The sequence below is a fragment of the Staurois parvus genome, unplaced genomic scaffold (genome assembly GCF_062004578.1).
Source record: "Staurois parvus isolate SC_StPar_1 unplaced genomic scaffold, SC_StPar_1.0 ptg000624l, whole genome shotgun sequence".
NCBI lineage: Eukaryota > Metazoa > Chordata > Amphibia > Anura > Ranidae > Staurois > Staurois parvus.
The window spans coordinates 360,335-376,711 of NW_028318420.1; the positions used below are offsets into that span (position 1 = coordinate 360,335).

The 16,377-nt window shown below is 37.9% G+C and overlaps 1 protein-coding gene across 4 annotated transcripts in view; it reads right to left on the reverse strand.

Moving 5' to 3' along the window:
- The window catches only part of NGF (nerve growth factor), a 133,612-nt gene that overhangs the window by 27,165 nt on the left and 90,070 nt on the right, over positions 1 to 16,377 (reverse strand). For all 4 annotated transcript variants that reach the window (XM_089693322.1, XM_089693321.1, XM_089693320.1 and 1 more), the window contains one exon: positions 846 to 972. The gene's annotated coding sequence lies outside the window, so the exon portion shown is untranslated. The remainder of the gene's footprint in view (positions 1 to 845; positions 973 to 16,377) is intronic.

Consider the following 16,377-nt stretch of genomic DNA (forward strand, 5'->3'; position numbering starts at 1 on the left):
GCTTGTAGTCCTCAGAAAATCAAAATAAAGGTATACACAAACTCTTTATTTCCCTGAAGCTCCTATTTACTTATGTCATTCAATGATAATTTACTTATGTCATGCAATGCAAACTGACATTTCACAGTTCATTTCTAAAATGAATATGATACAAATTGCTGGCAATTTCATGGTTTCAAAGCAAAAGGTAAGCAATGTTTAAAACTGCTCTTAGCATATCACTAAGAGTTAATATTTTGCTCAGAGATTTATTGATCCCTCATCCCTCAAAGCAGTCCAAGCCTGTCAATCACTGAGCTCATATCCTTCTATCCTTTCTGCAATTATGTGCAAAAAGAGAGGTTACAGAAGGTAGTGCAATCAATGGAGAATTGTGATTTGCACAGAATTAAATGGTACGAAACATTAACAAATAATTTTATATTGGAGAAAGTAATAACAAAACAATGTGTTACTGTTATGGATCTATGCATTCTTCTAGTATTCTAGCTGCACTCATTGCAAGGTAAAAGCCACGGGGTAAAATCTTGTAGTCCATCTGCCAAAATGCCTTTGTCTAGTTATAGAATATTAACATTCTATATATAATCTTGAAAGACATCACATCACCAGGTATTGGCCCAATATAGGATTTCCATCATAACAGTAAAGGCCACCATTTTAAGATCTTTCATTAATTTATCTCAGAGTCTGTAAATAAAATAACAGGGTTTTTATTTGCTTTGAATAAAGCCACTTTAGAATGTAAAATAATGAGAAAGCTATGAAAATCATTGCTGTAAATAAGTGATATATTCGCTGTCAGGAAATACTGCTTTCAGGTCATTGTGTACCATATGACGTACCTTTGGGTGTACAGAATGGAAAGCTGCTCTGTCCCAAAGGCCTTTATTGCGTCCAAACACTGTGCTGAGTTGAGGCCCAGCATACCATCTGTACAAGGGACAGTTTTAGTGATGTAGTGGAGTTTTTCTGTTGAGAGGAAACAAAAAAAAAATGACAGTGAATATATAACAAACTATTAATGTCATTCAGCCTGATATAGAAATCATCAAGTGAAATTACTTCATTCAACAGTTCCATGCTGACTGGCAAATTGAACAATTAGGTACAGGATTACAAGATTGCTCTCTGTTTAGTCACACAAACCTGATGATTCATTGATGATTAGTCCAGCCATTTCATCAAATTACATCAGTGTACTTTAGTGACATGTAGAATGTAGTAACTTAACCAGTCAGACAGTGGAATCTGACATTTATTCTGGTGTCGGTCATTTTATTTTTCATTCAGATACAGAAAAGGGTCGCATAGAAGAGATTTGGGTGGCTATAAAGCTGCCCAATCATTTTCAAAGCCCACTGAAGGTACTGCTTCCCCCATCGACTGTCCCAAAAAAAGCGAGTATCAGCAGATGGATTTAACATGGTGTATTAACATGGATGAAATGTTGATTATTTCACTTTTGGGTTTGTCTGTACCTTCCAGCAGCTGAGACCAAGAAAGAAGCTAGCAGAGCACATCCTGTGCTCTATTAGCCTCAGTTGAGGGCAAGGGAGTCATCAAGGGTCCAATAGACCTTGATGTCTCTGTAAAGAGAACCTGTCATTACAGTAAAAGATTGCATATGGGGACTGTTGGATCCCTTTGTGATAGTCATGAAGTTATAAAAAGCAAAGTAATATATAAAAAATAAATAAATAAAAATACATAAAAACCAATGAATCCTTGTTACATATCGCTGTGAATGTTAGAGTGGGGGCAGTAACTCTAGGGGCATCATTCATGGTTAACTCTAAACAGTTAACCTGTAAAGGCTTTTAAAGAGATTTCCATGGTCACTTTTGGGTACCACATTTGTCCCTGTTTCACAGCCATGTGAAATTTTAAAGCTTGACATGTTGGGTATCTATTTACTCATCACAACCTTGCCTTTTATATTTTACCTTAAAATTGGATAATATATTGTCTATGTGTGCATTAAAATTACCTTATTGTATTCTATATTGAATATTTGCATTGGATGAACACTCATCATACAACTGGAACTACAAGCATTTTATTCTCCAGGATCTTTGGTTCAGAAAACATATACTGTTTGGGCTTTGTTTGAAAATATATACGGTTTGGAGTGTTCAATTAACATGTGTGCAAACACAGAAAAAATGGCTCTGATAGAAACATTTATTTTTTTAAGTTTTGGATAGAGTGAAGAGGAATTGGAAGGGATTGGAGATTCAGCCTATTTGTCATGTATACTGCTATCATAGAAAATGAAAGTGAAAGAATATTGCAAATTGTTTACTTGAACAGAAACACTGGGGAAATTTTCCAAGAGTGACACTAGCTCTGGTGACTATGGGGGATTTCTTTTCCCTTCCTGTTTTGGCTAAGAGGCAAGAAGTGAAAGGAACTCAGAAATGGAACGCAAAAACCCTGAAACCTAAAGTTCTACTTTAATGATTTTGTTTTTAATTACAAGCCACATTACCTAATGTTTTCTTTACAACTGCCTGAAATTTAGCTTTAAAGAAAATTCTAGTAGTTTGGCATTTAGAACAATAAAAAGGTACACTGTTATCAACTTAGAATCACCTTTCTGAGAAAAGGTATGTGTAACAGTAACTTTAAAAAACAGCTCCAATTATGGCACATTATGACAGATTTAATCTTGGGGCTAATCATGCCCTCCAATAACAAATCTTACATTTTTTTTGTCTAAAAATCTTTATCTTTTATCTGACACATAACTCTGCATTGCCATATGCTCTCTATTTTTTCACAAGATAGCATGACACCTACTGTATGTGTCATTGCTGCATCTGATATAAATACCTGTTGTGTTTGGGTGGAGCTAGAAAGGGAAAATTAATGTAGCAAATGCTGCCAGACAGTTTGCAGAATAAAACAAATGTAAACTATAAAATAGCTAAAATACATATTTAATAATTTAAATACATAAAGATGATCGGCTAATTTAAGCAATACGATAAAAACACTAAAAATACATAATACATTTATAATGTATATTATATAATATAAATGTATAAATAATTTTCACTATAAAATGTCTAAAGTACAGAAATATGCTTCCTGGGGATTGCAGATCACATCATGAGCCTTAAAGCATATTTCTTTCTCAATTAAAAAAAAATGGTCTTAGTATATATTTTGGCACAGTGAAGTGTCTATGTGGAATAGCATTATTGAGTAATGATGGGTCATAATCCGTATGCTGTACACATACAAATTTCCAAGAACACTTGAGTTACTGATTGAGACTTGCTTTTCCTATCCATTTTTTTTTACTTTGGAGCCAGAGGAAATGGTCTGATATCACACTCATATTTTTGTTGGATATGTCAATTGCCAGCATGCTCACAATGTCTCGTTTTGGTGCCAGATCTAAACATCTTAAAATCATAGTGAATTTTGACAAGGCTTATTAGCAATTCCACATGCTGAGAATACGTGTTTGTCTGTATTGATTTTCTATGTTCTCCATGAGTCCATTTACTCCAGGTGTTCCAGTTCTCTCCCACATTTCAAAGAGAGTAGTAGATAAGCTGGAATTCATTAAATTTTGTGTTTAGTTTTTTAGACCAAAAAGTGTTGATATTGCTGTCTCCATCCATACCAAGGAGATTTCCCTCACTTACTGTATGATCATTAAGACAGAAAGTGAGAAGAAGCTCGCCCTCAAGGAGAGAGGTTTTAATCACTAAATTAAAAGTTTACACAAGTCCTCTTTTTGTTACCTAGAGCAAGAAATGATGAAAAAAAATCTCATGGCTTTGGTAGCCGTAGAAGATCTTTGTCTAAATGGTATGTTAAAAAAGGTCTCTCTTTCCTATCTGAATAGGTTTGGAGGTATGCTGTCTTATGCAATCCACCAAGACAATTCTTTAAAGTGTATGAATTAGGATTTCCTGTCTGAAAAACAAGAGAAAAGAGCACCATCTTCTAAGTGTAGATATTTTATTAAAATCAAATAAAGGGTTAAAATGCACTTGCATTGTTAGGTGGATATCACATTCTCTAGTCCCACCTGCAGAGCTTGGCAGGGTCACGGCTGGGTATGGCAGAGCTAAGCTGAGAAGTGGCTGGAAAGTCTGTGCAGAGTCCACCATGAAGGTGCTGCTGGAAAAGGCAAAGCAGTACAGGAGGCAGCCGGGATGGAAGGAACCTTGGGGCACACCACTGACCAAGGACTGGAATGGAGATCTAAGGAAGGAACAGCAGGATGGCATAAAGGGCATGGCTACGCATTTCAAAGCAACAGGAACCACCCCTTTGTCAAAACTCTAGGATCCTTGTTGCTCCAAAACATATAGCCATACCCTCACAATCTTCACACCATCCTGCTGTTTCCTCCCTGCATCTCCATTCCTGTTCCAGGCCTTGGTCAGCTATGTGCCCCATGCTGGTTTCCCAAAGGCGCCTTCTATCCTGGTTGCCTCCTGTACTGCTTTGCCTTTTCAAGCTGCGGTTCTGGTGAACTCTGCGTAGACTTTCCAGCCACTTCTCAGCGCAGCTCTACCATACCCAGCCGCAACCCTTCCGAGCTCTGCAGATGGGACTAGAGAGTGTGGTATGCTTTTATCCACCTAACAATCTGAGTGCATTTTAACCCTTTATTTGATTTTCATAAAATATCTACACTTAGAAGGTGGCACTCCTTTTCTTTTGTGTTACAGATTAGTGAGTGTATATCTTATACTCTTTAAGGGAACTGCAGCCATTCACATAGTGACTTGCATTGGGTGTGTTTAACATACTTCTGTTTTCTGGAGAGGCTTCCCCCTTTTTATTCTCCCATTACCCCAGCTTTCTTGGCACCATATATACACATTGAAACACTTTCCTTTCTGAAAGTCTTTGTGTGCTGATAGGGAAAACAACCGGTTCTCAGTATAAAACAATACACTAAAAATACAGGTTTTTCAGTGAATGAATGAATTCATGAATAAAATGAATATAATTGTACAATCATTTTAACAAAACTTTGTAATGCAAGGACCTAAGTAATTCATACATACAGTATGTTGACAGCATATGTATTTTAATTTACAAACACTTAACAGCTATGTTTTCTATGGCTGAGCACTAGCTGAAAAATATTAGTAAATATTTGCATATTTTTCATTCGTGGAAAATTATTCTGAAGCCCAGGGAGCAACTGGTTCTAATTAAGTTACCTAATCAGCGTCTTAATGACAGTTGCACAGTTTATAACCCTTTTGTTGAGATGAAAACCTCTTGCACAACTATTAATTCAAGCCATCACTGGTAATGAAGTACAGAGGTAGGCAACTGTGCAGCTGCGGTGGAACTACAAATCCCATGAGATATTGCAAGACTTTGACAGCAGCAGGCATGACTCCAGATGGCATGATGGGTTTCGTAGTTTCACCAGAGATGGAGTACTGAGTTTGACTACCCCCAAAATAATACCAAACAGGTGGAGAAAACACAGAAGGATGATTTATCACTGTCCAATCTCAGCTCAAGAAAATCCCACACAGCATTTGAAGTATACCAGCCTGATATACAGTAGATACTATTGAAAAAAAAGGCCAAAACAATTTTCATATTGTAAGTGGCTTTAAAGTCAAAAAGTTTCTTCTTTAATTATTGCATTCTCTGCATTAAGGTAAAAAACACTTCACTACTTGCTCCCCCCTTCCCAAAGCACTTTCATGGCTCCTCTCTAGACCCAATGCTCTCTCTTCTTGGTCTCACAGAATCTGAGAGCAGCAGGAGCCATTGGCTTTTATTGTCAGTCAAATCCTGTGAGGTCAGAGAAAGAGGCATGGCCAATCTCTGTGTGTGTGTCTACAGACACGCACAGCCCAGTTAGGGTGTGTGTCTGCACAGGTTCCTTCTCAGTACACAGCTTACTAAGGTGGCACTCACAGGAAAGGAGAAACAGACAGTACTGGCGGGGAATTCCATAAGAGGAGAAAAGGGCTGCTCTATGCAATACCGTTTCACATAAGTATAACAACTTTTTACATGAATTTAAAAAAGTGCCTTTAACTGCTTCAATACCGCTGTGGTTATACAAGGATCATGGTTGAGGCTACAACCATAATTCCAGCATCATTTGTAAGTGTTAGCGATTTTCTTTTATGTAAAAGTAATCTATGCAGCCACTAGATTACTTTTACAGGTGGTGGAAGGGGGTCCCACCCCCCTCTTACCGCCACCACTTTTACCAGGCTCTCCCGTGCAATCAGGGAGCCTGGTAAAGATGCAACCAGCAGCATCAGCTCTCCTGGACACAGTGGGAGGAAGTAATGTTGTTCCTCCCATTGTGTGTTATCAGAAACCGGAAGCAATGAGGATTTAGTCTATTCCAATTTAGGTTCTGTGTTTACTAGACGGTTACCAGCCAGTGAAGCAGCTGATCAAACTGACCTGTGTCTGATTGACTGCAATGGAGGCCAGAAGAGAGATCTGTGGTATAATAGACCCCAAATCTCTCCATAAACAGGACCTGTCGTGGCCCATGCTATCACAGGAAATGTTGTTCATCCCTTTTGATAGTAATAAAAGTGAATAAAAGGTACAGTATAAAAAAAAAAAATATATATATATATATATATATATACACACACATACATACACACATACTCTGAAAACACATCAGAACTCTAATGTGTTGAAAAATTAGACTATAACAATCAGTGGTGTCTTTCCAAATATTTTTCAGATGAAAACTACGTATAAACCACATACTGATGACATAGTTGGTATATTATAACACCCCATTATTTAAGTAGTTCACTTATCCTTGGCTTGAATCAGTGAAGTATAGGTTCAGTTTATGAATATTGTGATTAGCAAGCTTCATTATAAATTAGATACATTTGCTATGTTTTTGCATAAAATGGAGATCTGCTTTTGTATGAACATGCCAGTTCATACTTGTCATATAAACTCAGTGAACATACTGATATTCAGTAATGATCCTTTAGAAAGTAATGGAGTTTAACAGCAGATTTTTACAAAATTGCAGCATATGAACCCAGTGTGAGCTCATTTTATATAAGCAAAATGTACCTACAAAAATAGATTTAGCAGCACTTTTCCCACTTTTGTCAAATCATGGTATCAGTGGTTTTGATTTACTAAAGGAGTGCAGTATATTAATTTCAAAGTGAATTTTCACTTCACAAAAGGGAAATGTCACTAATCGCGTGATATTCTCAAACTTGAAACCATGAAACAAAAGATCTATTTGGTTGCTAAGACCAAATTCTCTTTCCTTGGATCTAGTGTTCTTAAAATTAACCCACATAATGTTTTAATATTCAGAAAGTGCAGCTATATTTTAATTAGATCTTTCTTGGATGTCGAAACTAAAACAAGTAACAACTTCCTCAAAAGACAAATGAGAAAATAGCGATTTGTAAAATGGTATAAGAAGTCTGAAATGTTTAATTGGCTTCATTTACAATTTACACATATTAACACATGATGAAGTCTTGCTGAGTTACTGCAAACATTGACAGATGTCAAGAATCCAAAGAAGTAAATTTACATTAGGAATGCCAAGTAGGTTTCAATTAAATTATAAACAGCAGACATGCTCAAGGGAGAAAGCAATGGTTTACATAGGAGTTTGGCAGCCTTAACAACCATACAGATAGACATCCATTTTCCAAATAACCAAAATAGTTGTACTGAAATGCTCACCAAGACCTGGTAACTGCATAATTTTATTATATTTAAAGAAAACCTGTACTCACTGAGAATGAGAGAAATTGTGAGATTCTTTTTCTGTGAAATTTTAGCAAAAACAAAGAGACTTTGGTAAAATGCATTGAATCAATGAGGATGACAAAATTAAGGCGTTTTTGGTAGTTTTCAAGGGTGTAATGGACTTTGAATGATTTCTATACTGACTCTTGTGCTACAAACAGTCCCTTGTTAGTTGTATTGTTTAATTTCCTTTACAGAAAAAAATGGAAAATTATATGATTAACAAATGTAGAGCAGCAATATACAAATAATGATCAAATTCACACGGAGAAAAGGAAAAATCACAAAGACAATTAAATAAGCCAAGCTACTGTAAATACAGCCATCCTCCAGAAAGGAAGACAATTTTTTTTTCTCCAAGCTAAAATCTCCCTAACAAATAAATGAGCAAAACTGAGAGCTTCTGTGGCAGTGCAATTTTACTGCAAAATCAGTTATTTTTTATAAATTAGTCTACTTACCCGTAGTACTCATTAATCTCCCAAAAACAGAACTGCATTGTTAATACCCCAAGTACTTGGATTCGGCTCATATTAATGCTCAGAGATGCAGTGCAGAAACAGGCCATGTTCCCCCAAAATACAGTATATTTGCTGCCAACTTGCCTTCCCTAGCTGCAAGACAAAGGATCCTATCCTACAACAAGAATCTTATGAGATCCAAGGAACCAACTGTGCGAGAGCCTGGTACAAGAGCACTTATAAAAGTCTATAGGGGAGTGATTGCAGGAATGTAGGTGAGAATTAACTCTTGATTTTGCCAAATATCATTATATTTAGACACCATGGACCTGTACTGAGATAGTTGATTTTCAGAAGAAATACAAGCACTTTGGAATTGGTTTACTAAAGGCAAACAGAGTGATAACTTTGCAAGGGAAGTTGCACTTTGCAAGAAAATGTTCCCCAGAGCTTCATCAATGGGGTGATCTTTCACTTTGTAAAAAATGCTCAGCCACAAGCAAGGATAATAAATTAAAAACATTTTTGCTTGAACATGAATGAATGGTGGAAGTCAGCATAACTTCACCTCGTCAGCATAAATGCACCTCATTCTTGCTACTATCTGTTGATGGGTTTCAATCTGTGTGATCGATATGGAGGGGTTTAGTCAGGGTAGTTCAGAAGTGCAGAAGTCCTTATTCATTATAATGCGATTATGTAAAGTACTAGCAAAAGTATGTCACACACAGACCAACTCTTCTACTTGGCATGACTTGCAAATAGCATTCCCTTAAAAGTAGAATATATATATATATATATATATATATATATATATATATATACCCAGACGTATCTCGGTTTACAAGCACCTCAGTAACGTAATTTTTGGTTTGTGAATGAAAATCCATTGAAAATAATGCCTTGGTTTACAAATTTTTCTCACGATATGAACGGATTAATTGGTTTTCAATGCATGTACAAATTTTTTTTAATCATGTTCCTGTTCAGTACTATGCCTTTCAAGTGCACTTTAGAAAGAGTTTTGAACAGAAAAGACTTTTCTTTTACTTTATCTGACCTCCAGAATGGATTGATTGGTTTTCAATGCATTCTTATGGGAAACCGCATTTCTGTTTATGAATTTTTCACACACACACACAAGTTAGACAAAACATTTAAACACTACATGATTTGTAAGTGTGAAAGTGACAACATGTTTCACATTGAGAGTGGAAGTGATGTAACATTCTTTTGCTTCTGCTGTGTGATGGGACACCTAGCTAACAGGTGGGAAGCCTCACTTTCGTCATTCACTACATGTGCTGCTAGTAATACGGAGTCATGTCAGAGCTTACTGAGCTTCAAAGACGGCAAATTGTTGGTGCCTGCTTAGCTAGTACCTCTGTGACTGAAGTTGCCAATTTATTTGCCGTGTTGCGAGGCACAGTATCCAAGGTTATGATGTCATATACAGTTTCTTGGAAAACGTTGCCTGCTCACCACAAGTGCGGTCAATATGGTAAACTGATGAAAAGAGACAGAATAAGAAAACAACTGCTGCAAAAGTGAAGAGCATAATCTCAGTTGCGTGTTGTTTCAACACGAAACATGTTGTCATTTTCACACCTGCATATCATGTAGCGTTTCCATTTTCTTGTCTAACCCCTGTGTGTATATACTGTGTGTCTGTATATAAAAAAAATATATATATATATATATATATATTTTTTTTTTTTTTTTGCTAGACTGGTAAACTGTTCCTCCTCATAGCACAGAAGCATGCACGGATGCCCCCTCCTGTCTCCACACATTTTTTATTGGCCAGTAAAGTAGTTGACATGGCTGCATCCATAGGAATGTGAGCAGCAAGCTAAGACAGACAATACCAAAAAACATTGGAACTTGTCACAGTTGTGCATTTAGCTATATATGCATTGAATTTTTTTTTTATTAGACAGCATATTTTAATGTGATTCTTTCAAGGCTTTTTCCTTACGTTACACTATTATCCACTCTACCATAAAATTCCAAACAATACAGTGGAGGCAAATTTCATATGTGCTATGTAAATATTTCACAAATGTACTATGAAATACTTTCTTTTCACAATTTCATTTTACACAAGAAAATTAGATTCAATAAACTGTCAGGAAACACAGTTATATCATGTACTGTATATGTATAATATGGAACTAAGATATTCTTGCCTTATAAAAATCTGTTCTAAATAGAGCCCAAACTTGATGTCTGTTGCTGATTCTGATTTGGATTCAAGACATCAGTAAAGGATCAGCACAGTCCAGCCACGTGTCTAATACAGTTACGTTTGGAGAAACCTAGTGAGGCATATTAATACTTGTGGTTTTCAGTAAACATAAAGAGCCAGTTAAAACACTTATGCTGAATCCTAGCTGCACTCAGCCAATCTCAAGATGCTATTTTTGGCTATGACTAGTGTGTTACTGGCCGGATCACCAGTTGCATTAGTTTTTCATATATCGGATATACCAAGACAGCATAAAGTGTAATTATTTGTGACAACCTAGAGGAGCTCTGAAGGAAAAATTAGACTATAACAATCAGTGGTGTCTTTCCAAATATTTTTCAGATGAAAACTACGTATAAACCACATACTGATGACATAGTTGGTATATTATAACACCCCATTATTTAAGTAGTTCACTTATCCTTGGCTTGAATCAGTGAAGTATAGGTTCAGTTTATGAATATTGTGATTAGCAAGCTTCATTATAAATTAGATACATTTGCTATGTTTTTGCATAAAATGGAGATCTGCTTTTGTATGAACATGCCAGTTCATACTTGTCATATAAACTCAGTGAACATACTGATATTCAGTAATGATCCTTTAGAAAGTAGTGGACTTTAACAGCAGATTTTTACAAAATTGCAGCATAGGAACCCAGTATGAGCTCATTTTATATAAGCAAAATGTACCTACGAAAATAGATTTAGCAGCACTTTTCCCACTTTTGTCAAATCATGGTAACAGTGGTTTTGATTTACTAAAGGAGTGCAGTATATTTATTTCAAAGTGAATTTTCACTTCGCAAAGGGAAATGTCACTAATCTTAGTGAATGAGGGCAGAATTTGCTTTGCAAACAATGCCCAATCATATGCAAGGACAAAAACAAAACAGGATTTTAGTTTCCACATAATTGGGGATTGAAGTCAACACATCTTCACCTCATTCACTAAGCTATGTGAATTCTCTCTTTGCAAAGGTAATTTTTACTTAGCTTTGCATTAGTGAATGAGATGAAGTTGTGCTGACTTTATGAAAATGTATTCTTTTGTAATTTGAATTTTTATTTTATTTAACTTCTATATTAAAGATAAGTGAAAATTCACTTTTAAAGTGAATATGCTCTATTTCATTAGCAAACCAGAAGAGAAACTGACTAAAGCAGTATAAAATAGAGGTGAGACAAGAAAGCATAGCAAGGAGGCTGTAAATGATAAATGAGGGGGGAAGAATTACTAGCTGCAAGCAAAGTGGAAAAAACACTATTATAAAACTAAATGAAAAATAGTTGCACTCTTGAAATAGTATGTCATACAAACACAAAATACAGTGAAAATGTAAACACAATGCTATTTAGCTTAAAATTCCAAAGAGAGTCCAACATCAATGTGCCAAGAGAATATTCTTTAACCATCTGGAGACATAAATTTTGCAAAACACCCTAAGTCAGTGCACACGTTGCGTGCAGATTAAAAAGCCTCCACCAACAGAAACCTTTTGGGTGTATCCTCACCTCAAAAAGTGACCCTAATTACAACAGTCAATTTCTCACTTCATTATTGTCAGTCAAATCCTCATCTCCTCGGTATGGCCATCAGAACACGTAACTCTTGTTGTAACCTCTTGGATTACAGTTATCACCATCAACTCACGTGGTGGACAGGTAAATCAATGCAGTATGTATGAATAAAACACAATAACATATGACATAGTGCTCACTGCTTTTTTTATTTGCAAAACCCCAAAATAAAATGCCACTCATATTAGGAATAACAAATTCTGCCTGAATTTATGTTTATATCTCACTCATCTGTTGTAAATCCATAGTATGGATGTAGATTGACTTCTCCGGTTGATGAACACCTCTGTCTAACAGTGTGGATTAGAAATGCCTATGCCATTCCCTACTCGTTTCTTCGTAATGACATAATCAGGGGCACAATGCTTTATTTTTAATATGGATCCAATGCTGCAGCTCTCCCCCACTGGCTCTACACTGAGAACTGACTAATCAAAGATTGCTGTTTGCCCTGTTTTCAATCTTCAGTGAGCAGAGAGCTGGTGACTATTTGTCACTGGCGCTCTGCTCTGCCCCTCCAGTGCTCACTGGAGTGCCAGGCTGCCAGTCAGGCATCTTGGTGAATCATGACATTGTTGTTGGGATCCCTGCAGTCTGGACTGGCTGAATCTGGGTCACAGGAGTGCAGAATGAAGTGTACTCCTGTGACCCAGAAGAAAAGTATGGCAAAAAAGCTTTGGCCATATTTCTCCTTTAAACAAAAAGGATAAATCTACACGTTGCACATCCAACAGGCTTTTCAGAAGTTTGTTTATCACTATTGCTCATTTTAATTTCAGTGAAAATGCAGCTTTATTATTTCATGCTATACATATCTGATAACAAATGCAATTAATCTTTACCCTACTATGTAAGTAAAAATCCTATTGGGTAATAAGCAGGAAACTAGAGCAGCACAGTGGCTAAGTGGTTAGCACGTCTGCCCAGCAGTCATTGGTTAGAATCCCAACCATGGCACTACCTGCCTGGAGTTTTCCCTGTGCCTGCATGGGTTTCCTCTCACACTCCAAAGACATGCTGGTAGGTTAATTGGCTCCTGTCTAAATTGGGCTTAGTATGTATGAATGTGAGTTAGGAACCTTAGATTGTAAACAGGGACTGATGTGAATGTACAATATATATATGTAAACTGCTGAATACATTTTCACCTTGTTATAAATAAATAATTGTACGTATCTGTAATAAATAAATCCCAAGACTAAAATGAATAAACTGTATTACTGAACCTAAAAGCCAAATAAATTAAATTATGTAAATTCCAAAATAATATTGTTTTCAATGTACACCAGTGAATTGAATCACCCACTACATTTCATTATATGTTTAAGGGATTCATATGGTTAGAGCTCCCCAGCTAGATTTCACTCTTCCTCTGTTTTACTTGGTTAGATGACCACTACCACATGGGGGAAAGACTTATATCTGCACTAGTACCAGCTGAATGCCTGATCCTAGCAAAGCTGTGATTCAACACTAAAAGACAATAAAAGATCATAACGGATCAGTGTACAGTCAAATCTAGCTTCTAGATTTGCCAAAAGTAGCTTGAAACATTTTGCACAAAAATAGCATACTCATAACGCCTTATGAGTAAGCACATTTGTACAAAATGTGTCAAGATACTTTGTGGATAACTTTGGTCATATACCAAGGTTTCAAGGAAAAACTATTCTCTGGAAACCGGATATAGGTTCATTTCTCCTTCTGGTTTGGTCATTTAAACATGTCAGCTGAGGGCTCCTATGAGGGGTTGCATAACTTGCTCTTTAGAGCTCCTAAGATTCTGGCCCTATAACAGGCTCTATGAAAGTCACTTGTTTGATAGCACTACTCTGGTTATCCGGACCTTGGAGATGAAGCAGTTGCTCTGTTCTGACGCCCTTAAGAAAACCTTCTCAGAGGTATACAAGGAGCTTTTTGTTGCCAGACCTAAGTCATTACAAAACTTCGGGGCACAATGGACCTCCTGTGGTTTCTGCTCTCCAGGGGGATGATTGGGACAATATGTGGGATTTTATTGTTTTATTCATACATACTGCTTTGATTTACCTGTCCACCACGTGAGTTGATGGTGATGACTGTTATCCCAGAGGTTACAACAAGAGTTACGTTTTCTGATGGCCATACTGAGGAGATGAGGATTTGACTGATAATAATGAAGTGAGAAATTGTTGTAATTAGGGTCACTTTTTGAGGTGAGGATACACCCAAAAGGTTTCTGTTGATGGAGGCTTTTTAATCTGCACGCAACGTGTGCACTGGCTTAGGGTGTTTTGCACAATTTATGTCTCCAGAGGGTTAAAGAATATTCTCTTGGCACATTGATGTTGGACTCTCTTTGGAATTTTAAGCTAAATAGCATTGTGTTTACATTTTCACTATATTTTGTGTTTGTATGACATACTATTTCAAGAGTGCAACTATTTTTCATTTAGTTTTATAATAGTGTTTTTCACTTTGCTTGCAGCTGGTAGTTCTTCCCCCCTCATTTATCATTTACAGCCTCCTTGCTATGCTTTCTTGTCTCACCTCTATTTTATACTGCTTTAGTCAGTTTCTCTTCTGGTTTGCTAATGAAATAGAGCATTTTCACTTTAAAAGTGAATTTTCACTTATCTTAGATAATGAAGTTAAATAAAATAAAAATTCAAAAAGATGTTGCTATTGTATAAAGCAACCTATTTAACCACTTGCCTACCAGGCACTTATACCCCCTTCCTTACCAGGCCAATTTTCAGCTTTCAGCGCTGCCGCACTTTGATTGACAATTGCGCGGTCATGCAACATTGTACCCATATGAAATTTTGATCATTTTTTTCTCAAAAATAGAGCTTTCTTTTGGTGGTATTTAATCGCCACTGGGCGCTTTACTTTTTGCGCTATAAATTTAAAAAAGTGCAAAAAATTTGAAAAAAAAAAAAAGTTTATTTGTTTCTTTTATAAAATTTTTCAAACAGGTATTTTTTCTCCTTCACTGATTTGCATTGATGAGGCGGCACTGATGGGCACTGATAGGTGGCACTGATGGGCACTGATAGGCAGCACTAAAGGGCACTGATAGGCAGTACTAATGAGGTGGCACGGATAGGCGGCACTGATAGACAGCACTAATTAGGGGTCACGGATAGGCGGCACTGATATGCAGCACTGATAGGCGGCACTGATAGGTGACACTGATGATGGGTACTGATAGACGGCACTGACTGGCATCACTTCTGGGCAGTGACTGGCGGCACTGACTGGCACAACCCCTGGGCACTGACTGGTGGCACTGACTGGCAGCACTGCTGGGCTGCACAGGTGGGTGGCACTGGTGGGCACAGGTGGGTGGCACTAGTGGGTGGGCACAGGTGGGTGGCACTGCTGGGCACATGTAGGTGGCACTTCTGGGCACAGGTAGGTGGCACTGCAGAGTGGCACAGGTGGGTGGCACTGCTGGGCACAGGTGGGGGCACTGCTGGGCACAGGTGGGGGCACTGCTGGGCACAGGTGGGGGCACTGCTGGGAACGGGTGGGCGGGGCTAGTGGGCGCACTGCTGGGCGGAACTTGCGGGTGTCACTGCTGGGCACCGATCATCAGGGCACTGATCATCAGTGCCCTGATGATCGGTGCCGATCCCCGCTCTGACAACTGCCGGTTCTCGGCAGTACTTTCCTCACGATCTGACAGCGTGAGGAAAGTGCAGCCGAGAACCGGCACTTGCATTTCCCTGTGATCAGCGTGTCATTGGACACCGCTGATCACGTGGTAAAAGGCCGGTGGGATCGGCCTTTCACCACATCACGTGATCAGCTGTGTCCGTAGGACACAGCGATCACGGAGATCGCCGGGTGCGCGCCCCCTGGGGCGCGCAGGAGAGCGCGTTCTGGGAGGACGTCATATGACGTCCACTCAGAACTGGCCGGCCACGGTGAAGCCGTCATTCGGCTATGCGTGGTCGGCAAGAGGTTAAATAGAGGCAGCCCAAAAATTTTGATAAGGCCTGGCACTACTATATTTCTGCTTCCTCTACTCTAACATGAACCACTGGGAGGGGATTGAGGATTGTTCACTGGGTATAATACATCATTTTCTATGTGTGGAAATTTAGTAGATCCTTTACCTTCAAAGTCTCTTACTTACATATCCATTTATTTCTGGTTGTCTGTTCACACTGTCTGGGATACTACTGCTTTATTATTTTGGGGCATTTGGATTCTGATTCTGTTCTATTGGAGGCATTGCATTAAAGTTGGGAATGGGGGGTAGGTGGAGAGGGGGATTGTTATCTTACTGACTGTGACAGTTGTTTGTAAGTCTTGTAATCCTATGTAACTTAAA